General features: G+C 39.8%; 1 protein-coding gene across 1 annotated transcript in view; it reads right to left on the bottom strand.

Annotated features, from left to right (window-relative positions):
* CPE (carboxypeptidase E) overlaps nt 1-27,781 on the bottom strand; it is a 55,725-nt gene that overhangs the window by 27,479 nt on the left and 465 nt on the right. The window lies entirely within an intron of this gene.

Genomic DNA, 27,781 nt, shown 5'->3' with positions numbered 1-27,781 from the left:
CAGAAGGAATTGGATCCAGAAGGCTTTCAAGAGATGTTTTACATTTAGACAAAGGAGCTCCAGACAAAAAAAGCCACATAAACACTGACCTCAGCACTGCCAGCCACAGCACAGCTGTGAGACACAGAACAGCTTGCTGAGGAGAGAAAATAAATGCTTAACAAAAATCCTGTAACACCTTTTATATCTGCTCAAGGACATATGTCCTAATATCCTAAAAACCGGCAGATTTTTTCCTCCTATAGGGAACAAATATAAAAGCTTTGTATCTTCTTTAGTTCTTCTCAGAGCTTCCACTGGATCTGACCTCCAAGGAGTCATACAACAGTTCTGAGTTAAGAGAAAGTAGAGACAGGTTCCTGTTGGCTACGTAGCCTACAATGAAGCACAGTCACTACAGAAATCACCATCTTGTCCTTGAACAACACCTGTAAGTTTAGAAAGTGAACTGGCAGCTGAGCAATACATATAATGAGCTCTACGTACCTCAGTAGATCTTTGTACAGTTTGATAAAAATTGAACCTACCTAGGGTTTATTCTACCTGCAAGCAAGAAGAAAGGTTAGTTAAAAATAATGAGGCATGTTCCTTACAAAAGGGCAAACAATAGCAATTTCCCACAATTATACCTGCTATGCCTTCAATATGCCAAGCTTATTAAAGTGCAATGACCAGCAGGACCTGAAACTGACTAGCTCTTCGTAGCTCTTCCTAGCATTGCCTAATTATTTTTTTTTCCTCCAAGCAACACAAAAAGCTACAGCAAATCCATCTCTTGTGGTCTCTTTCATCCCACTTGAAACTTTCTTTCTGTTTTATGTTACTTGCTGTACAACCGACAAGCTCTTTCTAGAGAAGCAAACATCATGGTAGCAAAAAATTTATGCTATCTATCAGCAAATCCTTTCACTAATAACAGTCCAAATGATTTTTGTTACTGGTGTCTGGCTTCAGTTTGAGCATATTCACCATGATTTCTGTGCAGTACTTTATAGCTTTAAAAAGTGTAATAAAACACTAGGAGATGATATATTTTGTCATTCTTCAGACCAATATTGAAGCAGTGAAAGGAAAATTGTGCCCTATCTTCCAAATGTACAGCATTTTATTTCAATTTTATGCAGGCCAGAGAGGCATACAGTGAAAAAGAAAATAAGGTCTGGCACTTCTTTAAAGGCTGACTTCTTGTATTTTGTGCCCTTATCAACATATACTTAATATTCTGATAGGGTGGAAATTTTTCTCTCATACATAGTACCATTCCTAATGGCTTGAGACCCCATGAAAGAGCTACCCAGCTATCCCACAAAGGAGAGCAGAACACAGCCAACAGACATCTCTTGAGAAGCTCTACTATAATATTTTCATTTTGAGGCTTCAAGCATTTGGGTTCTTCTCAGGAGATGAAAAAATTCCCATGGAAAGAAGACACCTTCACTGTAATTTCAATAAGGAGTGAAGCTTTCATTGAAATGCCATTTTACAGGATATTTGATCTGTATTCTATTTTTATGATTTAGCAATAGGAGGCAAACAGAAAACATGAAACAACAGTCAGATACTCTGAATGCATGGAAGAAATGCAATATGAATCCTAAGACTTTGAGCCACCTCTTACAAATATCAGTCTTTTTTTTCCACCCTTCTGGAAAGAACATTGGACCTCCATATAAAGAGCAGAGAGGATAAAACAGCACATCTCAGAAACCTGATTGGAAAAATAGCAGACAGAAAATGCTAGAAGACAGAAGAGAATTATTTACTAATTTTAAACTCACTTTCCTTCACATGCTCCAATGAAATAGTCTGGCAGGTGGCTACATAATCCCTGTAAACCAAACAGGAATGTAACAATTTGCTCCCATTTATTTATTTTTAACAGAGCCAGATGCTTCTGAGTAGTGCCCAGTGACAGGGCAGGAGATGGTGGGCACAAACTGGAATACAGGAAATTCCACTTAAAACAAAAATCTTTATTTTTGGGCAGTCAAGTACTGAACCAGGTTGCCCAGAGAAGTTGTGGAGTCTCCATCCTTGGAGATCCTCCACATCTGACTGGCCACAGCCCTGAGCAACCAGCTGTAGGTGAGCAGGACACGGGAGGAGGTGATCTCCAGAGTCCCTTCCAAACTCAGCTACTCTATGATTCTGTGCCACATCTGTGAGGAAGGCTTTCAAGAAAATCATACTTCCTAATAAATGGAAAAGGAAGTCTAGGAAATAATTATTCCAACGAAATGGGAGGAAGACGTGGTACCCGATCCAATATGCACTTGACTATCTCTTTAGACAAGGACAGCAATTTGTCACACAAGGGGGGAACAGTATAGCATAGTGTATATGGAAAAGCCTTCTCTGACTCCATATACTGACTCTGTACTAGTCTGTGTGTCTGAGAGAGATGTATATGCCCAGATACACACACAAACGTCCTCCACTGAGAAACTCCAGCTCCGGGGAGATCATTCCCAGGTCAGGACAACATTTTTCATGTTTCTGTTCACTGATATCTTAGATCTAAAGTACACTTCTAATTTTAACTAAAGAAATTGCATTTCCAGATATTCAAAATCATATGAAAAGACAGATTTGGCACTGTTCACATACAAAATCAAAACCACATGACTCCAAAGCAGAAAGAAACTAAACCCTTAAGGAAGCAACTCACAATTCCCTATCTTTATTAACGCCCTTATGATTGAGTGGTTCAATCTTATTTAATCAAGCAATGTGAAAAAGCCTTTTTTATCATATGAATATATATTTTTGGCTTTCAAAGACAAGCTTAAAGCTGTTTGGATTGTTCTACATAAAATATGAGCTATCCAGTCTTTCCCACATTTTCTATTTCTTTTTATATGCATTTTTACTTAACTTTCTCTTTCATCCTGGTCTTAACTTCCATGATCACAGTGTAATGACTGCCAAAGGCATGTTTCAGTATATTTTTTCCAGCTGTCTGCTAAGTGATAAAGAAAAAAAATAGTTACAAAATGTAAAATACTCTACAAAACAAAGTGTTCAGATTATAGGAACACAGAAATACAAAGGCAGATGGACTGAAAATTACCATATTGTCCATTAAAGATTGCATTTAATGAAAAGCAATAAATTCAGAAAATAAAACACATAAAACTTCCTGAGACATGCTACTAACCCAGCAGGTATTAAGAATATTTCTTCATTCCCTTCTTCTCCCCAGAATGTCCCAGTGATATTTGACCTGACATGGCTCTTTTTCTAACCCTAAAGGCTTCCATATGGTTACACAGAAACCATATACATATAAAATAAAGGCATTCTCCTCTTTAACTTCTCTAGTAGCAAAAACCACCATTGAAACTACATTGAGACTTCAGTTTTATGATCTTTTCCCTTTATGTAGGCCTTGAAGCACATTAAACATATGCTTAACTTCAGCATAGCGACTTCAGAGGGGTCAGCCAGGAACTTCAAGTCAAGCACACATCTAGGAGTTTGCCAAATGAGGCCTTACAGTCTCTTACAAAAACAACAACATTGGGAAGGCTAAGGCACATGGAGAAAAAAGAAGTGACTGGTGACATCCAACATGGCTTCATCTAAGGGCATATTGTTCCTGACAAATTTGGTATGTTTCTACAATGAAGTTAAAATGTTGGTGGAATAGCAACTGATGTCATCTACCTGAACTTGTGCAAAGCATTTGACACTGTCTCACACGACATCCATGTCTCTAAATTGGAGAAACACGGATTTGACAGATGACCACTTGGTGGGTAAGGAAGTGGCTGCATGTCGCACTCAAAGAGTTGTGGTGAATGGCTCAATGTCCAGGTGGAGACCAGAGATGAATGGGGCATTCCTCATGGGTTGGTATTGGGACCAACACTATTTAGCATCTTTGTCAGTGACATGGATAGTGACATTGAGTGCACCCTCAGCAAGTTTGCCGATGACACCAAGCTGTATGGTGCAGTCAACACACTGGAGGCTTTCCTCTGGATGCCATCCAGAGGGACCTGGGCACGCTGGAGAGGTGGGCCCATGCAAACCTTATGAGGTTCAACAAGGCCAAGTGCAAGGTCCTGCACCACAGTCAGAGCAATGCCAAGCACAAATACAGGCTGGATGGAGAAAGGTTTAAGTGCAGCCCTCAGGAGAAGGACCTGGGGGTGTTGGTGGATGAGAAGCTCAACATGAGCCAGCAATGTGCGCTTGTAGCTCAGAAAGCCAACCATATCCTGGGCTGCATCAAAAGTAGTGCAGCCAGCAGGGAGAGGGAGGTGGTTCTCCCCCTCTGCTCTGCTCTTGTGAGACCCCACCTGGAGCCCTGAGTTCAGAAATGGGTCCCCCAGCGTAAGAAGGATGTGGATGTATTTGAACGAGTCCAGAGAAGGGCCACAAAGATGATCAGAGGGCTGGAGCACCTCTCCTATGAAAAGAGGCTGAGGGATTTGGGGTTGTTCAGCCTGGAGAAAAGAAGGCTCCAGGGAAACCTTACAGCAGCTATATCTTTTACTTAAAAAAGGAAACGGGAAGTAAAATTACATTTATATTATATTATTGCTATCCTAAGACAACTATTTCAAACTCTCCGGTGGTAGAAAACATTTTTTTATTAGTAGTAGTATTTTTATAGGGGAAAGAGAAAGCAGCCCTTAGTGATACAGCTGTACTGGGAACACATGTACTAGGCTCTCAGAGTCCTCTTCATTCCCCCACTGGACATGTTAGTCTACTAGTATAACCCTGTGGAAGCAACTAGCTCAACCTCAGCTTTGCTCATAAAATATTCCACACTGGAAACAACATTGTTCTCACATCTTACACTATTCAGAAGGCCCTGTTGGAAATGAAATAGCAACTCAAAGTGTCAAAGGAAGCAGGATACAAGGGCAAACTTACTTGTTTTATGGCAAAAAATAAAATAAAAATCGAGAGAGAACTTCATGAACAGCATGAGCTTCAGAAGTATGAGTCAGAATGACTAAGAGCTACCCCCAGACCTCCATCAAGATGCCGTTCTGTCAAGGCTGCATAACTTACTGCAAGCTAAAACATAAGAGGGTATAATGCAGGAAACCAGAATTTACCAGGCTTTCCAAATGATGTTACACACAGCCATTATGAGCAGCTCATGCTTTGGTTTACAGCTCTTCTCGACATGGTAAAAGTAGTCTGGCTTCTATGCTCCTCCCCAAAATGAAAAGGCTGTTGTTTTCTGAGCCAGCAGCCCTCTGTCTCTATGTGTACACAAGCCTGATGGATACAAGGGACGGTCGCAATGGAGAAAGCCACACAGCAACCTTAATTATGTGCTACTCAAAGCTGCCACTCTGGCAGTGCAATACTTTCCATACAAGCATTAATATCATTATCACACATCCCTAACAGCCCCTGTAAGAGGACAGACAGCCCTGTGCCGTCACTGAACAAACAAAGCAGACAATGTGCCTGCTCCCAGAGCATTTGCTATCTGGAGAAAGGAAGGAAAGACAATAGAAGCATATGGTGAGTACAGGCACTTGGTGATCTTGTCACAGATGTCACTAGCCTCTTTTCCTCCCTTGCCATCAGTAAGTTTTCCTTTTGTCAGCACTATGACAAATGTAAATATCATGGAGAGATCTCAACGAGGGCTCCAAGCCTTTGGACACAAAGAAACCTCCAAACACCGGCAAAACAAGCAACATCTGTTCAAATAGACAACTTAATATGTATTTGTACATATTTCTTCTTAAGGAACAGTTAATTTCACCATCTAATAAAAAAATGAAGAAGCAGAGGATTGTATAAGTAAAAGTATGACCATCCAAAATGAAAATCAGTTAGCTGTACAATTAGTATAAAAGCAGGTGAATACTGGCAGAGGAAGAAACACGCAGCACTCCCTTCTTACACTGCAATTGCTCCTGCATATCCTGTTAATGTTTCTACTAACAGAATTAACAGGTGTTATAATGGTCCTGAGCTCTTTTCTGAAAGAGCAGAGCTCTTTCTTCACCACAGAAAGACCCTAACAGACGTCATTTTGATATCCCATCGGTGCGCAACAGAGAAAGCAGAACAAGAGGTGATGTTCAGCTGCTAATTGCTGTCACTGGGCTTTACAACCATGTGCTTCTCTTTAAAGGAAGGAAGGAAACGCACTATCTTACAAGTTTATTTTAGGATTGCTGAATTGTAATTACACCCACACAGATCCACCTACACAGGAAAACACGAGTTGTGTGAAAACAACGTCACACCTGGTGAATAAAACATTACTCCAGGTAAATCAGACCAAACTAGAGAAGACACTGTGTTTTCCTTATGCTCTTCACATCCTTTTATTTAAATCCCACAAACCATCCAAATGTCAACATGCAAGAGTGAAAACAAATAGGCTTTGTTAACTAGGAAAGTGAAGAAGAGAGAGAAGCAGGCAAAGTCTACATGGATATCATATATATTTCTTCTGCCAGACAATGCTGCTCTAAAGTATCCTTCAATGAATACTCATTTATTTTTAATTAACAAAGTTTGAGCCTTCCTGACACTTAATTTGTAGACTGACACCCTCCTGTAGACTAATTCAGGAAAAATGTTAACTTTTTTACAGAAAATGGAAATGTCTTAGCACAGCAGAAAAGCAGCCTGAACTAAACTTAGAGTTTGCACAGAAATCATCATACTCATTCCAAATATTTATTTTTTTTAAGTTTAATATCCAGTTTTTAATAAAAGGAAGGACCAGATATTGGAAAGAAAAGTGCAAAAACTCTCCATACTTCGAATGCATAAGCACATATTTAAGAATTGTGTGGATAAGATCTAGTAAAGTAACATTTATTTACTTTTTCCCATTACATTTTGTGCTAGCTGTATAATTCCATAGAGAATGAGCATTTTGCTCTTTGCAAGTTTGATACGCCTTGCCAGACTTCTATGTTGTTTTTTTCAATCTCAGTTTTGGGATTGGGATTGCTCTAAATACTCACGGTAGACTGAGATCAGATACCTAGACTACATGTAGGTATCAGCTATCAATGAATAACACACAAAGATGATGGTCACAGCTGAGTTTGGGTGGCAGCAAACCACAGAACAAGCACACCACTTGTCTAATTAGCAACCATATAACACAGATGTGTCCTCTATAAATAATTCACTCTGAAAACAGTGCATCTTCAGTGACACTGGAAATTTCAGAGCACTGAAGAGGCAAGACAGATTCACCTCAGAGCACATTTTCTGTTAGATGTATTTGTTCTGTCAAATATAGGACATTCAGATTTTACTTTGTCATCTATGCCTGGGGATGCTGACCACTGAACCTGCCATGCTTTGCTGGCACAAATATGTAATATTACATTTATTAACTATTTCATATATATATGCTGTTTCATTAAGACAAAGGATATTTCTTCCAAGTTTCCAAGTGCTCATTTTCTCCAAGAAACACTTCTGGGTTTTGAATTTATCTTATCTTTTACAGAATGTCAGAAATGGAAGAGAAAGACATATGTGTTCAAGTTATTAACTTGGAGGACAAGCAAGGAACATCCTTAACAAAAAATAAATAAATAAATAATTTAAAAAAATAAAATGAAGAAAACATTTAATAAGATTAAATGACAAGATTTTTCTCTGGAAATCACTACGGAAATACAAATGCCGGTGTGCTCCTTTAGCATTTACAAGTCCTTTAGTTTGGGGAGAGGGAGGCCAGGATTTCCTGAGGTTACAATACAGTGCAGAAGATAATCACACTGGACTTTTTCCACTAAGTCAAAATATTTCAGAAATCATTGCGGATTTCAGGGAGAGTTAAGCTAAGTTGCCATAAAGGGTTTATTAATAAAGACAATTATAGAGAATAAAACAAGAACAGGATAAGCTACTGCAGGCAGACAATAGGATGAAATGAGAAATAAGATACCATGTCAGGCTCTGAAAGGCATGAGTTCAATTCTGCTGCAAGGCTTGTCAGTGCACAAAGGGAGAAGTCTCAGAGAATCACGGCATCTGGAAAGCAGCACTTTGAAATGCAGTCATGTACCCAGAAGGCTATTCCATGCTTCAAGACGATGTTTTCCAGAACAGCAAAGGAGTACTTTGAAGAAATTCAAGGTACTTTGAAGTAAAGAAGGAGGAAGAGGGAAGTTGCACTGTTTGGGACACAAAAAGCACAAGGACAAGAGGTGCAAAAAAAAAAGATTTGCAAGAGGTGCAAATCTCTTCCTTCTGCTCCATCCTCACTGCCTGAGCCTGTGCTCAGACAGTGCTCTCTTCTGGAGCAAGAGAGATGCCAGCTCACATGGCCTGTACAGGAGCAGTGACCCAGCACTGCATGCTCTACAGACAGGACCACACTCAGATTCAGCAGCACACAGCAATGGCCCACGAGGTTAATACTTCCACAGCCTTGTTACAGCCCAGCAACTGTGCCACCAGCCTTTCATCATCAATCCCCTTGTGACATCCCACCAGCCCACTCTTGGCACATGGCCTAAAATTGCAAAGAATTGTTATGAGGGTAACAGATTTTTTAAAAATCGTAATTGGCTTATCACGGCAAAGTCCTAACAAGAGTGACAGCCACTGGCCAAAGAACAAATGGGGAGGGAACACTTGTACACTTCTTCATATTTGTTTCCCTAATTTAATTTCTTAAATTCTAGCTATCATCTACTATATAGTGTTTTCTGACAAGGAACTCAAACTCATTGGATATTACTGTGATGTTCTGCCTGTCATTTCCATAAGTGACTATTATCTGATTTCATGTTTTCACCTTTTTCTCATAAAGTAGTTCCCATGTGTGAACTAAACACTGCTTAATCCTAATACTTAGCCTTTGATTTCTGCCTATCCACCCCCAAAAATACATCATTTAGCACAGTAATTAGCATCTATTCACTGGAGACGTGGTGGACATCCAACACAGCAGCAGCTAAGTCTCCTAAGTCACTGCCAAATTAACCCATTTTCATCTATTCTCTTTATGGCCTTGGGAAGTGGTATAGTATAAGTAGTACTTAGCCTCCCAGAGGATCACAATCGATTCTTTTTCAAGTGCTAGGAACCAATGGAATATCACATGCATTTATGTGTTGTTTTGTACCAGTTTTATATGTCAAAACATGAAATTATTCTAGCTGCTACCTCTACAGCCCTAGTGCTTTAAAATTAAGCAGTGCTCCACATGAACCATATTTAACCTTACATTTTTGTATCACATTCATAATCACAGTATTCTTTCCCCTGAAAAAAAATCCTGCAACTAATTTCTGCTTCCAGTTAGAGTAGCTGTACAGTGCATGAATGTTTGTACAAAATTGAGCTCATTCTTCCACTGTTGTGTTGACTTTACTACCGAGGAACAATGCATCCATCCTTGTTTTAAGTAGAGCAGACTTGATTAAGGAAAAGTTATCCTTAACAGTAACTTCAATTACAGGTTATTTTCAGAGGTAAAATAAATCAAATTTATCAAAACATCACATATATTGTGATTTAACTTTTATGAAGAGTTTTGCCTAGTTCTTTTCCTTCTGATCATGCCAAAGATGATAACACTTAATTATTAACTATAAACACTTCTTAATTCATTGTTTACATTCCACTTATCAGTGAAACTGAATTCTGCAGAGTATATCTACAAACACTGCTTATGATCCCTGGTTCCTGAGGAAATCCCACAGAGGCACAGGCTTAAAACTACGACCAGGACAATATGACAACATTATGAGTTGACATGTCAAATGTAGTTCAGCGCTTACATGGGAAAACCAAAAGCTCAGGAATTTCCTTCCAGAGTTCTGACAAAACAGTAAGAATTAACAGGATAATAATGTAGGAAAGGATGGAATAGAGAAAAAAAACTTTAAAATTACATTTATATTAATTACTAAAAATGTCCTTGAAGAAAGAAAACAAACTAAATGATAGTAATTATTATTAAGTTTGTCTACTTTAATAAATTTAACTTATTTAATTATTAGGGAAATGTGAAAAAAATACATTTTAAGAAGTCTACTAATGTAGTGTCATCAATAAGACAATGACCGTATCAACATCATCTTTGTGCTGTAGCTAGGGATATTATTTCACACCAAATTATCAAGGAAAACCTAATAAATAATATTACCAAGACTGGCAAAGCGAGATGTTTAGACATGATTTATTTGCTTTCCTGTCTTCAGAAAATACCTGGCTATTACAATACCTCCAATCCCTTGGGAATGAACGCCTCACATTGTTAAAGATATTCTCTTTCTGAGGGTGCCAACCTCCAGATTATTAAAAAACAAAATAAAGTCATATCTGTCACTATTAAAAATTTCATGGCACATCTTTAACAAATGGGTTGCTTATCCTGGTTCTATCTCCAGATTTCACCTTCAGCAACCAAAGCGCTCTAGGAAGCCCTAGGAACAAGTTTGGGTTACCTAAGTGGGTGACAACAGTGATGGAGTTGCATGTTTAAGCATAGGCTAGCAACACAAATAGCAACAAATGTTCCCAGTCAGCTCATAAGAACCTCAGAAAAAAATAAAAACGTATAGGAAAACCTCTATTAACATATTTTCATCAACACTATTGGATGCAGCCACTTGCCTAAACAAAACGTAAGTAGTAGACACCTACAAAGAGACAGGTTTGTGCTTCTCTTTTCTGAATAAATTTGTCCCTCTCACACATATATTACCCATAGATCAATATTCAACAACAATGAAATTGTACTTTAATGTCTTCCAGCATTTCTAGAGTCATGTCAGGTCTTGCTAAATAGTCTTGCCATGGTTCTTCAGAGTAAACATTATTGACGAAATCTCACAACATGGACAAATCTTTTTAACTGGAGTCAAAACACTGCTTTCTCTTTTGATACCACCTACAAAAAATCTTTCTTGGAATAGTGGGTACTCAGTATACAATTTCTGCTACTGCGTTATAACTGTTCACATAGCAACACAATAACACCCTTGGGAGAATTTTTTTTGTTTCTCTTAATCTAAAAAAGCTTTCACAGATTTGAGCATTAGGTAGTTTCCTTTATTTCCTTTCTCTAGCTGTAGAGAAAGAAATAAAACAGTTATTCAAGATGTGTCATATGACTCTAACCTATCTGCTTTTACCCCTTCAATACATGAGAAAGTTTTAGAAAGCTACCCTTGATATTTTTGTTCCTATTCTCTAAAACTACTTTCTGTTAAACTTGTTTATGTTGTTTGTTTGTTTGTTTGTTTCCCCCTTTGAAATTACTGAATTGCAAATGAAGCAAGCTCTTGACTGCAGCACAGTTTAGGCTCAGTATATCTTAAAGGCTTTTGAGCCCATGAGAACGGTTTGAAATTACATTTCCTAGGGATACCTTTCAGTCTGCCACCTACCCATGGTGCTCCAGTTTGCCTTGATCATCGGACTCCTTGCTTCTTAAGCAGCTCACATGAGAGCTGGGAAATCTGCTCACTGCCCTCAGCGTGCCTCCAGGCCCTGCGTGACTCTTTCATTATACTCCTGCAATGGCTTCCTCGTTCTCTCTAACTGGCACTTCACAAATGATGTTCATACTGGTACTTCACAGCTAGTTGTTTTTTCATCATGAAGATCTAAAAGTTTTAAAGTTTCTTCTGGAAGAAATAATCTGAATAAAAATGTTTTTAATGCTGAAGAAAAATATTGATCGGGTAGGAAGTTAACCATAGATGCACCAACCATAACCATTCTTTCACATTTTTCTACAGACCTACAGATATCAAACCAAACAGTCTCCAAGCAAACTCCAGCTTGCTACTTCAATGGAAGACATTGGTCTTCACCCACCTGCAGCTCTACTCTGCCTATGGAATCCTGCTAAGAGCCAAGCCAACACTGCTGCAGGGAGGAAAGCAGTGCCATGGGAGCCTCGCAGAAGCAGGCAGAAATGCCACAATCAATAGCACTGGCCATAATGGGAGAAAAACAGTTATTTCAACCACAGGAGATGGGAAATTCTAAATTTATTCTACTCTGTTTAGCACTGTCAGACCTTTGGTCTCACTCTAAAGATTTGGGAAAGCAAAACTATTCCAGGATTAGAAGCAAGTCAAGAGTTCAAGATGCTTACTTCCACATTTTCCTTCTCCTTAGTGACCCCTGTCTGCAGTGTTACAGACAATGGCCTCAGCCTTGCAAGGCAAATTAGGTAGGCTGGTGTGACAGCCCCCTGCTTTGACACAGGATGACAGCACAGAAACTGCGACAGTTTGGGTATAATTGAGTGATTAGCAGCAACTCTGTAGTCCAGAAAACTGTGGAAGCAGTTCCACTAGGGCAAATAACCCACTCTAGCATCTCAGAGATGAGACACCAGAGTCAAGCAGTGCCCAGCTGTCTGTCACCTGATCCTTTGCTGCTTTCTTTAGGTCTTGAAGGCCAGGCCTGCTTGCTGTGGGGCACTGCTCCTCTCACACTTTCATGGCTCAGAGAGACAAGCCTCCTGTGAGCACACTGCAGCTTCTAGAGAATTGCCACAAAGTTCAGAAAATCTGTTTCTGTAACATATGATAATGCTTGAAGCTTTGAAAGATTTGTCAAGATACACCAGAAAATCATCCGCAAAAAGACTTGTAGACTACTAGAAATGCAACATGCACCAAGAATGCCAAACCTGCATTTAAAGCATACTTTAATGTTTCCAAGTCTGATTAATAGTTGGAAAAAGTTGCATGTTTATTCATTTTTATTAAACCTTTATTAAAACTATTCAAAAAAAGAATCTCTTTGAGGTGAAACCTGGCCACTGGGAAATTACACTCACTCCCAACACAGTCTTGACCACACCAGGATATCAAATAAAAGCCACAAGACTTGTTGACATTTCAAATTATTTAAAAAACAGACACACAAGTACACGCACAAGGTCATCATTATTTTTATCTTTATAGTATTATTCTTCTTTTTCTAGAGCAAAATCCAAATGAATTTAAAAAAAAAAAAATCATTTTTTTAGGGATTTAATAATAAAAAGCAGCATTGGGAAGGGCTTGTTGCTTTTTGTTGTTGTTTGTTTTGTTTTTTGTTATTTCCCCAAGAGCTTTGTAAGAAAGGTTGCTTTCTGAGGGAGTCTGAACTTATAATTGCTTCTAGGGATAGCCAAGCAAACAGAAAAAAAAAATCGATCAGAATATCAATTCTGCACACAGTGAAGGACACTGAAGTTTTGCTAATAAGATCAAGAAAGTCAGAACATCACTAATTAGCTACGTTATTGATAAAAACAAAAGAGCATGGACTTCATATATTATACCTCTTGTTAAACCTTTAACTATACCCAATTAACAGTATAAAATAGCTTGCAAACACCGGGTCAAGCATAATTGCCTGTTAATTTGTATCTGCATATTTTGTATTAAAACAAATCCTTCCAGGGTCTGGGGTTCATTTGCTTATAGAAAAGAATTAGAAAAATCTCACAACTACTGACTGGTTCTTGCCCTGCCCACAATAAGTCAGAAGTCTCCTTGGCACTGCACTGATGTGGCAACAGCCAGCAGCACTATTAAATGTCATCACTTCATGAATAGGTAATTGCAGCTTGAGTATGGAAAGCTGGGAAGTTTGTCAAGTACCTACTTTATAATGTGAAATTGTACCTAAGATAAGGACTAGTGTCATGTTTTTTTTGTTTTGTTTTGTTGTTTTTGTGTGTGTGTGTTTTTGTTTGTTTGTTTTTATTTTGCTTTCCTCTTTTGAGTATTCAAGGAGCTTTAAAGATCAGCTCACCAGCTACAGCACTCATAATACAAAATAATAGAAATAATAGAAATAACGCTTGATTTTAACCTGAGTTACTTCATGTTATTAATGATATCTGTTCATAATATCTGATGAAGACCCCTACAGCTAGCCCTTTTGCCTCACTCCCCCAGTACTTATCAGCACAGATAGCATGTTAATCTCTGGATCCCTTGACGTCACTGACAAAGCTTCAATGGACTTCACTGTGTGCAGAACTGAAATCCACATAGATTTTCAAGCTGTTTAATTTTGACTGCTTTGCTGGAAGATACATTCATCATTGTAAAACAGTTAATGGGAAAGCTGGAAGAAATAACTCTTGACATGTATTTCTTGAAATGCACTTACTGCGTTTCTGAAAAACTGTTTCAAAAATTAAATATGTGCTACCCGGTTTGTCAAGTAAACACAAAGAGAATTTAATGCTGCATTAATTCTAATACTGCTGGATTTGTTTTGTTTTGTTTTTGATAACAGAGACTAACACAAAGGCAACTAAAGGCAATGTAAGAGAACGATGACTGCAGTGAAATCATCCAACCCCTCCTCGAACACAAGCAGCAGGAGTTTGATCCATATTCCTGCTGAGTCTGTCCATGAAAATCTCAATAACCAAGTCAGCATTTTGCCGTAAAAATATTAATTGTGAAATTAGCACGGCATTTGGTTTGCTTCCACTCGTACAAATGAGGTGAGACCCCGCACACTTACTGCCCCTTATACTGAGAGGCTCCTATCTGGGAATGACAGATCCCAGCTGATTACAGGCTGCAGCAATCTCCTGATCATCAGCTGAAACACTGATGTCATTACTTGTCTACCCCCCTTATGCATGTAAATGGGATTTCTACCTTTGTTGAAAGCTTTCAAAGAGACCTTTAATGACAGCTACAATAGATGTAGGAGGATCCTTGCCTGTGACTGCTCCCTGGCATTTTTAATGTACATTTCCTTCTACAGCTGCAGCTGCTTTCATTTTCCTCAGATTCTGCTGGAGATCCTCCCGCAGAAAGGGCGAGTTCTCCTCTAAACCACAATGTTAAAAACAGACTGCTTACTAACATGCCATTTTGTTGTTGTAAACTACAGCTTCCTTCAACACAGCACAATCTCAACACACCCTATAATGCAGCCACAGAGCTGGTGAAAACCAGAAGTCTAAAGAATCTGCAGCAAAAGCACATTTTATTCAGTCTTCTGTTTCCTCTGCTTTGTTTCACGCCACTGAATTTTGAGAGGTTGCTTTTGAAGGACAACTTCATTGATTTAAAAATAAAAATAAAATTAAAAAAAAAAAAAATTGAGAAGAAGAGGATGAAAAGAAAGAAAGAAGAAAAAAAAAAAAAAAAAAAAAAAAAAAAATGTTTTAAATGAATCTTTGTATCAAAAAACTATATGCCATTCACAGGTTTCCAGGATGCAATGAGTCTCAATTAGAACTGGGAGCTATAAAGTTTTCAGCCTACATTTTTTTAAACCAGCAATAAGGTAAGGTCTATATAACTCACTGTCCATGCAATTAATTTTAATAGAAATAGTCTGGGAAGTGCTCCCAGGTGACAGGCACCAGCAATAGGCAAATAGTAAGCTATTCATGTTGGGATGCTCACGTGTTCTTCTGCAAAGTACAGCTCTGTTTGTAATTCTGGTCATTAGAGAGGACACTAAAGAACACTCTAGTAGGACCTGCAACAGGACACTCCACCTCCTCTGGTTTCTCAAACTCTTGGGGTTTTTGGCTTAGATTATCCTAATCCTTCTTCCAGTTCCTGGGAAGCAGAAAGTGAATAACAGACTGGATCATCAGTACCTCCAGCTTCTGTGGTATTTGGACAACTCACAGACATGAAACACTGCTCCCGTGCCCCAGAGGGCGAACTGAAGTCCAGGCACCTTTCTCAAAGTCACAGAGGTTGTCAGGGGCGTAGATGGGCACTAAACCTTTGTCAAATCTTAGACTAACACCTAAGCACTCCAAAGTAACCTTATATGCTGATTTCACTGGACTTACTGGAATAGCACTGGAATATTCTCCAAAGGTGCAGTTTCCCTAGGACAACGCACAGGAAGCATAAATCTAATAGCAGCTCTGTTTACATTTAAAAAGAACATTGCTGGAGGCTTTGATCGATTCTTTGTACAGGAGACATTTCACCTTCTGATAATTCAGCAGCTTCTAAATACGGGTTTCTGAAATTGCCCCCATAATATGGAAAGATTAATTAATAAGTGATCCACCAAATATAGAAGATATATTGTTTAAATGGATCTATAGATCTATTACAAAGGTATTGTGGTAAGAACTTGTCATTAGCCATTTCTGGCTGGTTATTTCAAAAATACATTTTCTTATCATTAGTTTTCAGGGCTATCAATAAAATAGATCATAAAACATATGAGAAATTCATCTACGTTGATCCCACCTCATATTAATAGTCAATCTAAAGAATTGCATTGGCCACAACAGAGACCGAAAGCCTACTTGCAACTCTTTCAATTTCAGACAGCCCAAGTCATTGCACTTTGCAACTCAATATACTGTTAAGCAATGCGACCACTATTTTAGATCGTATTGTTTCTCAATTGTATCATCTTTCCTCATACTGAAATAATCTGTGAGTAGTTTAATCAATTGCAGTTGATTAGGCTACTTTAAGGGTTGTGGCAATGTAGCAGGAATGGAAATGGCATTCCATTCTTTGAAATGAATGGAATGGGGGGAAAAATAAAGAAAAAAAAGAGTTAATTCCCAGAATATAAATATTAATATGTTAAACTTCAGTATCTGAAGAACTGAAACAAACCAAATACTGAGAAAGAATGGTGTAGCACCTGGCCAAAATAGATGGCTTCAGAAATTAAGTTTTTAAGTACAAATGATTTTCAAGAAACTATAACTTCTGATTCTAAAACTAGACATGAGCAATGATGGCCATGCCTATATTGCTAATGGTACCCAGCAGAGCCCTCACATTGAGTGGTGTGGGTGCCTTATGCCCTCACTGATCAGGGGCCTTCCAGTCATCTCCATGGTTGGACAAAGCTATATGGCCCCACCAGGAGTCTTTATGAAGTAATTATTTGTAAGTTTATTTAGTTTAAAGTGCCTGAAATCATGTGAGGGCTGTGTCACTGCCTCTCAGGCTCATTTTAATGTCACAACACTGTAAAAATGCATGGCATACCTTGGTTGTGCTGTGGATATACACAGATGGCACGTGAAGTTGTCAGCCGTGATGAGGTGGCACTGGAAGCCTGTGCAGGAATCAAAGCAACACACCATCCTGTAGCTGTCCTGACCATGTCACAGCGAGATGGGTCTTGGGGTGAACAGCTCCCCAAAACTGCACCCAAGCTTTGGCTCAGACATAACTCAATGACTGACTTAGAAATAAAAAAAAAAAAACAGGGATTGAACTGACTTACAAACAAGGAACTGGGGCTTGGGAGGTAAGTTACTTACCATTTGTCATGTGCCCTATACTCTTTCTGACAGAGTGAAAATAGGACTAAGCTGTAAAAACATTAGGCATGAAATATAATAATTGAAAAGCTATTTAAAGGGGCTAGAACATCCACAGCTATGTGTTTCTTGGGTCTTGCATTTGAAGTGAACTCATAAAATGAATTTATGTTGGCATCAGAGCTCCAGAATAAAGCCTTAAAACCTAAGGGTTTCTGAAATAGATCCCAAGTCTTTTGTTTTTATTTTTTTTTGTTGTGCAACACAGTGTACCTACCACCACGATCCAATGGATATCACATCAATATCTGCGGACAGGTGTTACGTAGCTGTTAGCACCATTTTCATCAGTAACTACAGAATGTCAGTATTTGAGAATGTAAAAATGCTTCCAGTTGTACGCCTTCAGAGCATTTATTAACAAGATTTAACTTTGATTTCAACTTAGTTTTAAGTCTGTACAGGAGAACAAAGTCCCTGGCTAATTTTCCCTCCATTTTTACACATTTAAGCATTGCTATGATGCTTAGCACAGACATGGACCTCCACGCTGGAACTCGGAAGCTCAGACAGGAACACTTTCTAGTTAGTATTTGGTCACTCTTCAACCATCCATCTCTGCCTGGGGAAAATTCTTGCAAATAAATAAGCATCACAATAACAAGTAGGGAAAGGGAAAGGGAAAGGGAAAGGGTAAGGGAAAGGGAAAGGGAAAGGGAAAGGGAAAGGGAAAGGGAAAGGGAAAGGGAAAGGGAAAGGGAAAGGGAAAGGGAAAGGGAAAGGGAAAGGGAAAGGGAAAGGGAAAGGGAAAGGGAAAGGGAAAGGGAAAGGGAAAGGGAAAGGGAAAGGGAAAGGGAAAGGGAAAGGGAAAGGGAAAGGGAAAGGGAAAGGGAAAGGGAAAGGGAAAGGAAAAGAAGGAAGGAAAGAAGTGAAATTCACAAGCATCTGTGCAATGCCTGCACTGTGGCATAAGCTCCTTTGGAAGATAACACCCACTCTACAGTCGCATTAAGGAAAGGAGATGAAGACTCACAGCTATAAATAGATCAAAGATAAGGTTTATCTAATCTTAGTCTCTACAAAACTCCTTTTCTTATCAAATACTTTGCTCAGAAATATATTTTCAATAGTATGTAGCAAAACTGAAAGAAAATTGAAATAGACCATTTCTTGAAAGCGCAGACTCCAAAGTATCTTAGAGGGGATCTGTTTGGTCAGCTTTGTTTTGTTCCTTTATGACATATTTTTCCTTAATACACAGCATGATGAGCAATACGATCCCATGCTTGTTCAAGGTATTGGAGCTGTGGCTCCCAAACAGCTCCACACTGTATAGGCTTCATTTTGCAAAGCAAATGGTGGCTGCCCACACATACACACCTGAAGAAACATGCAAAAGTGCATGTTTGTACAGGACATACTTTAAATTTGTGTTGACTGAAGATAAACTTCAGGAATTCCCTGCGTGGCTTCCCAAAGCCTCACTTCATTTCTCTGTGCGCTGTGACTTTCTAGAATATTTTTAGGGCATAAGGCTGTTTTTGAAAGACCTCTTAACTCTCATAACTTGTCTTACAAGCATAAATCAAACCATGTTGGCCAACTCCTTCCATAACACGACTGCACCTTTAAATACCACTAATGCCAGATGGTCTCAGCATATAAAGCAGCATGAGACAACATATTAATGCTGCTCAAACAAGCAACTTGTGCTAGCAGCAGACCAATGAAATCAGTCTCAGGCTGTTAATCCTCTCTGTCACCATGGCTACATCTATTTCAGACAATTCTTCAATTTTCAAGTCAGATGAGATTGTTGGCTCTTAAACTTCTCTGTTCTGGGGTTATGTTGTCAGAGACTTTTCTTTCTGCATTGACTGCTGTTAGCAGGACCCTATTTCTGTTTATTTATAGGTTTCTCCACTAGAAATTTGCACTATTTGATTTACACTAAAGATTCATACTATTACCACTACAGGTTTGCCCTCCTAACTGTAACACATAGAAACTGCAAATATAGGTGTCTCTATTGCGACTCTCCCTGCCAGCCCTGGAAGAAAAGGGAGAATCGGTACCTCCCTATCAGGGCAGCTCACAAACAATAACAAAAATGTACATCCACAGCAGGTAAACGGGAAGAAGGTTTCAACTCCTCCTCGCTGTATGCCTGTTAGCATAGCTGAGCCAGCACTAATACTGGGGCTGCTTGCTACTGGGAAAAGGAGAGAGGAAGCAGGTAGGAACTGCGTCTTGGAAGTAGATCAAACACTGAGCCACACACCATCTATCAGGTACGTGTACTGGGCACGTGGCATCGGCACATGCTAACTAAAGCAAGGGAGTATGATGTTCCCTGTCACGTAGGTGAGAAGCTGAGGCACAAGGAGAAGATGTTCTTATCCAAAAACACAAGAGAAATGTGGTAAAGCTGGAAAATAAGTCAGGCACCCTTTATCACAAGACCACTTCTTCTCTGCAAAGCAACTTCCTCCAATGTCGTGAAAAGATTATACACAGGGTAGCCCAGCTCCCGACTCCACAGCTTCCCTTTTCTCTCCACTCTGCTACGTACTGACGTCACAAAAAAAGAAAAGAAATTTTATTCTGAAAAGCATAAATTTAGACTGCTCATTGCTTAACTGCAGGCTATTTCGGAATGGCAGCCGCATTTAGTTTTCTTTTTTAAGGGTACGCACGCAAGCAGGCTTGAGCTTTAGGATTTACAAGCCTCCTGCTTATCATGAAGATTCAGAGATACAACTCCCACTGACTTCAGTTTGACTTATAGATGTTCATCAGCTGGGTGAGAGGAGAAATTAAAGCACCATTCAGCTCATATCAGATGAAGATCTGACACAGTAAGCTTACCAAACAGCTCCCTGTGAAGTAACATTTTTACGTGGGTAAGAATTATATAGTTAGGTCTTAGACTCATCCCATCCCAATTTTTTTGCAAAAATTTAAGCAAAACCTATTCCTTTGTGCAAAATGCAGAACTAGCCAAAATCCCAAAACCTTCATTTACCACAAGAAAAGAAGTTAATTTTGAATGATAGATGTGCAAGGAATATACAGCTCATAATGCTGAAGGACAGCAGTGTGCTAATGAAGGGCAATGATAAAGCTCCCCTTTGCTGTCTTTTGGGATGCAGAAGTGGGAGGACATTCAAATGATATGTCTTGCTGCTAGAAATCTCAGGGGAAAAATATGCAGTAACAAAACATATTTGTTATTTATCTAGTAGTGTGATGACAACTATGCAAAAAATTATCTTTGACATACTTCGCCTTTTTTGCTTTCTCTGTATCTAAGCAGATCTTCTCATAGCAAAGCACTGCACGATTTCTCTTTTGTTTGGAGAGCCAATATGGCAAAGGTCAGGGTCACACTTTCCAGATGCCATAAAAACCTCCTGGATCATTAAATTGGCATGTCAGCAAGGATGACTTTGCCAAGAAAACAGTTTGTTAAATCTTGGCCACACAGCCACAAGTCCCATCTGACCAAACAACACCCTTGGCTTTAAGGAAGATTCACATGGAAGTGTAAGCATTTAAAATGGCACACGATGGCTATTCTCGCTGCAAGCAGGCTGCAGCCAGGGCAGCACCCTTCTTTGGTTGTACATCGGGCAGCTCATGTTCACAGTACAGAATGGCTCCACGTAAGGAACAGCTATTCCTGCTACCATTACCCCGGTAAGATTCTTTTTCAGCCTTTTAACTGAAAAGGCCTTTGGTGTCTTCATTTAGCCTCAGCATACCAGAAAGCAAGCTGCCAACCACCCTCATCCCACTGAATTCAGTGAATCCCATCTTTTGATTTGCAACTTACCTCAAAACAAATGCAACTCCCCTGCTCAAAACTCTACCCATCATTTTAATTACCTACCCAGGAGTCTTGAAGTACACATGCCAATTTTCACTTTTCCTTGATTCCACTAAATTTTAAGAGGACTCAGCTACAAGCCTTTCCAATTTACCTCCCAACTGAATGGAAAAAATAACCACAAGTCTGTGGTAATACACATACGAGACTTTTGTTTAAAAATATATATATAAACGTGACATGAGACATGGAGGAATATGAATGAAATAGCTATGGAGACTTAACAATATGAATTGAAAATGCTGAGAAAAGGTCAGGTAGGGTTCATGAACAGCATTTTTTTCAAACCAAGCATATACAGTAAAACAGGAATTTTTAGATGATGAAACATTGAGGATGGTATTCATCAGGTCTTTCCAACAAGCTCTTGCACACATTGCTGAATGAAAAGCCTGCCCAATGTCAGCAACTCTCACAGTCACTGGAGAAGAGAGATGTTCAGGGCATGTCAGTTTGGGCATTGCAGCTCAACTAACAGTCTACCTACTAACCAGCAAAAAAAGAATTTATTATGAATATGAATGTCCAGCATGTAGGCTTGTACCCCCTTTGAAAGACAAAACTTAGGTAAAATGAACATAGAACTAGCTCTAAATTAGATTTAATACTAACCTGTTGCATAAACCTAGTGGCAGATCCTCTGTTACAGAAAAAAAATGTACTTTTATGAAATAGGAAGACCTGTTTTGCACCTTTTGCCCTAAGTGAAATTTAAAGGTTTGAGATATTGATCTCTAAATTACAGACAAATTTATAGTTTACCCTGAATACAGTAAATTAAGAATCAATATAATAGCAAAGTCCCTTTTTGAAACATCCCATGATTACAACTTACATATTTAACAAAACATCACACAAAATCTTTGGAAATCACTGTGCTGTATATACTCCTCACTAGTTCTCTGGAGTTCACATTAATTGCACCAGAATAAAACATCCATTTAATGCAAGTAACAAGAGAACAGGCTCACCTCCTGTTTTCACTGGGAACTGCTATGGCATTCTGCAGGTGTGGGTGGGAAGGATAACTGTTCTCTCTAAAAGAAATTGAGTCAAAATAATCAGCACTTTCAAAAGGAGTAGGATGGTCAAAACCAGTCTGAGTCAGACCAACCAACTCAGAATGCTTCTGCACTCCCAGACTAATTTTAAACCCGAAAAATAAAATAGCTGCCTTCTGTGGAGTCATGCTATGCTCCTTGTGATTATAGCCTTTTTCACTACAGATCATTTCACCTTTTTGTTATTCCAGAAAGTAAAAAGGAAACTTTTTAGATGCAGTAGCTGGGATCTATAGTGCATCTGCAGGTAACACACAGTCTTCTCTTCACCCTTTTTAAACAATCTTACAAAAATGGAAGACATGAAATACCTCAGCCAGTGAAGCAATTTGGAGAAAGGGTATTAAATCTCTAGGAAACACTGCAGAGACTGTCTAGCACAGCTGCCCAAAAACACTTACTGTAAATTTCCATCCACTTCAATAGCAACGTGAACGGCATTACCAATCAACTGCGAATGTGATCTATAAATGTAGCTACCTCTCCTTTATTTGCATCAGTTTTGTGAGCAACAATATTTTTCTCCGGGTATTCTGTACCTCTTTATATTTAAATGAGCATTAAAGTCAAGATAGGAAGACGTGATGAATCCAGAAATAACATGAACACATTATTTAAGGAAGAAAATATTTTTATTTTTGAAAAAATGTGTGCTGACAAGTAGGTTTGAAATTCTCTGTAATTTCATGGGAAAGTTAATTCCAGCCTCTCAGCCTCCCGCAGCCTGAGCAAGGTGCAGCCAGCCTCCACTTTGCCCTAGACCACCAGCACTCCCAGAAGGTGAGTCAGTAGCATATCCCCTGTGACAGAAAGAAACTGTTTCCTGATGCACAAAAGAAAAAATCCAAAATGCCGAAGGCTACCTACGCAAGAGGTAGACTTTGCATGGGACGCAACCCCATTAATGCGAGCTATCAAATAACTCACAAGATTTTTATGTGTAAATTCCAAGAGTAAGGAAAAGAAGCTTTACAAAGCCAAGTGCAATTAACTTTTTTAACAATTTTAACAATTAAATTGTAAGTGACAAAATTAGACCAGCATCACCTGACAACATCACTGTAACCCAGAGACAAGCAGCATGCTTCCTAACATCACCACCGCTACCATATCTCGCTGCCCACCCCAGCGCAGCAAGCACCCAGCTGAAGGGAAGCAGCCCGTCAGGTCCCAAGGTGACACTGAGTGGTGTCCCCACAGTGCTCCAGGAGCACAGCAGGATCCTGTCCACGCTGTGCTGAAACCATGGCAGCCTCCTGCACAGCTGTTCCTCTTTGCTGCTGCTGGTTTTGTATTTTCTGTTTTTCAAAAAAGACCAACATTTTGCTCGCAGCAATCTTAAACTGCCAAAATCATTTTAAAAAATTAAAAAATTATATGGGCTTCTGTTCAACACTGAAATACAAACATTGTGAACAACACTCCCTGTCCCATGTATTTGTCAGGTTTACTTACCACAACTTCTTGTCCCAGCAAGTGTTACCCCAGATGGCTGATGCCACAGCTGAGTGCAGGAGTGCTTCGATGACAGAAATAAGACCTAGGTACGTTTTTTGTATTATCAGACAGATCTTGGATTTCCCCACTCATTTATACACAGCAGAGGCATGGTTTTCACTTCTCTCTCAGGCAGACTTGAATTACATTTTTTCAGGAGGAAGTGGCTCCAGTGCTTGCTGACCTTGCAGGGCAAGGCTGGGGCAGAGGCATGTAAGAGCCCAACAATGGGCTCCTCTATGGGGCCAGCACAGGAACAGGGGAGCACCAAGCCATTTTGAAAGACAAGAAGCTTATTTTGGCTCTGTGCCACCAGTGACCCATCCAGCCCACCTCCCCGCTGTGCCAAGAGGGGTCTTGCACAGAGTGGTGGTGCCAGAGGTTGAGGAGGTCGAGGCGGCCGTACTAGGCCTGGCGAGGCTGCTCACAGCCTGCTGCCATCACACCCACAGGCTCCTACAGTCAGGCAAAGGCGTCCTTCACCCGCCTCACACATGGCGTGCTCGCACCTCATCCCACTTTCACAGACACTTGCGAGGTGAAGGATGAACAGCAGAATCATTAAAACTGAAAAACTACTCTGAACTATGGGCTGGTTTGAGAAACTCCGAAACACTGCGTTTGAAGTGCCAACATTCTCAGGATTCCTTGTGTGCTCTTCTCCAGCATGAGTAATCTGATGAAGATGCCACAAACTTGCACATCGTTTTGTTGTCACAGAGCCTGTATTTTCATCCATCCTCTCTTCTCTCCACTTGGTGCAAAAGAAATTTTTGGGGTATGCATCTATACCACACGCAACCAGTCACTTAATAATCTTTACTTGCAGAATTTCATAAAACTACAACACTGAAAATATGTATATATAAATGTTTGCTTGATTTTTAAACGAAGTAGAATTTGAGATAATTTTTTAGTTGCAACTTTTTCAGGTAAAGAACAAAAAATTAAGAATCTCAGATGTCTCATTTTCAGCAGGTAGAAGGGAAGCGGTAATGGAGAGGACTGATCCTGTGCCACCAAAATCAATGGTACAAATGAGTCAGAAGTGGCAGCACGCCTAAACAAGTGGCTGAACATTAATGGTGGAGGAACTGCTTTGAGCATTAATCGATTCTAAATATATTTCACTGCTATTAAAGAATACAAACTTATGACTATAAATAAGCTCATTTTGGGCACAAAAAGGCCTTGAGAGATCAGCATCTACTTGGTGTTTTTTCAACAGAACATCAGATATCTGAAGCCAGAGTCTATTTGCTATATTTGCAAGTAGTCGCACCTGCACAGCAATTAAGGCAAAACATTATTTACTTTGTCCCGGAAATAACCTGTGCTTTACTGTCAACTGTTCTCTGTTTTCCTTTGGTGCATCATCAGTTTCCCATCATCTCTTTCTCCTTGCTTTATCTCACCTTGCCCTCTGCTGTCTTCTGTCAACTTTGCCAATTTTTAGCAAGCACGGGGACCAAATGGTATTTTCTCACTTAATCAAAACCACTCTAAAATGTTTTGTTCACTTTGAGTCTCAGGTCATACAACACCTTTTACACCTAACCACTGATACAAGCTCATTCACATCTTGCTTTGCCTTAACTTTCTGTTAAGGCACAGCTTCCCCAGTGTAGAACTGTTTGGTAAAGTTCAGACATCTTAATTTCCAGGTTTTACTTCTCCTTATTCAATACTTTCTTTTCCATTAGCCTAAAGAAAATACTGCCAAAAAAAAAAAATATCACAAAATACTAGAACAAACTGTAGCATGAACCAAAATGGAAACGTGAGTAGTGAAATACCCACATCTGCAGAGAAGGCGACACATTCTCCTAGCGTTTAATGTAGGGATCAGAAACTTTCAGCACTCTCATGCTTTTGACATTTAGCATGTCAAAAAATGGGAATAGTTCAGCAACTCTTACCCTCCAAGTAACTGATCTGTATTTCAAAGATTTGCCAAGATACATTTAAATGCTTATGGAAGAAATCAGACTTGCTCATATGGAGTTGCTCCAGTTTCTAATGTAGTATCAGGGCTTCACAAAAAAAAAATAAAAAGTCCTCCCAGTGTATATTTACTCCACCAAAAGATGAGGCCTTAATGATTCACTCTGATTGCTTATTAAAGATTTCTTCCAGTTGCTCTGGAAATCTAAAGTATGTTTCTAAGTTTTTTCTTTCAATTTCTTTCCTGAATTTGTTTTCAATATTGCACAAGTATTACTAATTTATTTTGAAAAATAGCTGATATTCTAAAACAGAAGTTGACTCTTATGTCCACGTGTGACTGAATGAACTCACACAATGCTGTACGGGCATAACATACATGTGCTTATGTAATGCATGCGTGTATGTGCCAGATTTGATTTATTCAGTGCAAAGCCTCTTTACTCAGTATAAAGCATCTTTACAGATGCTCTGCTGACACTTTGCGGATTTATTTTGTCATCAACTTGCTCACTAAGTGAGCAGAAACATTTTTTTGTGTGTTTTCATGGTGGCTCACTGGATAGTTCTGGTATCATCTCTGCATACTCACCAGGCTTCCAGATGCACGAGCTCTCTACAGATCATAAACCAGTAAGTAAATCATATCCCACTTAGATATATATTTAAAAATAAACCCCGTGACACATATCCTGTCTTGTAAAAACAGGTTATGCTCAGGAATAACAACTCCTTGACCTGTCATGAAAAAAAAAAAAATCTATACGTATGCCTGTGTCTATGAATCTGCTAAACATTTTTTAATAATAGATGATAATAAATTAGATGGGTCCTGATCCTGGAAGCTTTAATCACCCAAAATATTCCTATTCTGCCCTGGGAATCCAGCATGGCTCCTCACAGTGAGCAAGGATCCCCCCTGCTCAGGTAAGCGCTGCAAAATCAGCCTCACAGCTCCTGCCAAGGCTCGTACAAGGCTCCACTTCTTTTAATGCACAGCTTAAAAAAAACACACACAGGAAAACAAACAGTGCTACCTTTCACTGCACAGCAGAAGAAAGGGCACGTTATTAAGAAGAAAGCCCCTCTAATACAAACAACCATGAGCATCATGGTGAGGTGCTTGGGCTCTGGAACAGAGCAGCACAGATGCTTCAATGCCTTTACGATTAATTCGAAGAAGCACAGCCCTAGCTAGGCACGAGTCTGTCCTTCCTGAAGGGATCCCAAGTCTCTCATGTGCCACTGCAGATAACGGAGGCTGCAGCAGCTCTCTGCTTTTCTGAGCAATGCCCCGTACCTTGCAGAAGGATACAGAGGGTTTAAACAAAACAACGAGCATGCTCTGGTTCAAATCCTAGCTAATCCTCTGGGGAGGGGGGAAAAAAAATCACACACACACAGTATCTTCAGCATCTACCACTACAGATCATCAGTGCTCATCACATTTCCCAACATGTGATTTGGGCATTAAAACATGTGGCTTTTTCATCCACGGGCCTCCTTTTGTGAAGGACCCAGCACAGTATAGGAAGCACGGAACACCCTTCATGCTCCCCGCAGCTTCTGTGTGGATGCAGTCTGGAGGAAATGTTTGTTTCTGCAGTTTGATATCGCTCAGTGACATAAAGCCAGATTCTCTTCTCCCTGGGCCCAGCAACAAGCCCTTCCCCATATCCCCAACAGCAGCAGCAGGAGAAGAAGGAGCCTCCATCTCTGACCACACACAGGGCTCTTTTTCTCCCCATTTCAGCTGGCTTGACGGAAGTGGCAGATAAAAAAAAAAGAGCTGCAGCGGACCGTCCCCTCCCAGTAACTCAGTTACAACAGGAGCCGTGCATCATTTTAGCGTGCAGATTACATAGTGGTGACAGGTTAAGCCTTAGCGTCGGGATCGCCCTTTGCATCGAGATGGCAACATACCACGGAGAAATTGTTTGGCTTCCACTGCAATTCCTACACGTTTTTATTGCAAGATGATGCTTTGTTACCCTGCCTCCCTCCTCTGTCTTCCAATAAACGACCTCGAAGTGCCAGCAGCAGCCCTAAGCAGTCAGTCAAAACGTGAGCCCCCTAAGGATGCAGAAAGTTGGGTCCAGTTCAGGGGGCTGCAGGGACCCGCTCCGGGGACAGCCCGTCTCCAGCTACAAACCCAGCACTCGGGGCCTGCTCCGAAAC

Source organism: Aythya ferina (genome assembly GCF_964211825.1).
Source record: "Aythya ferina genome assembly, chromosome: 4".
NCBI lineage: Eukaryota > Metazoa > Chordata > Aves > Anseriformes > Anatidae > Aythya > Aythya ferina.
The sequence above is the reverse complement of the archived record's forward strand: the minus strand, read 5'-3'. Positions and strand labels throughout refer to the sequence as shown.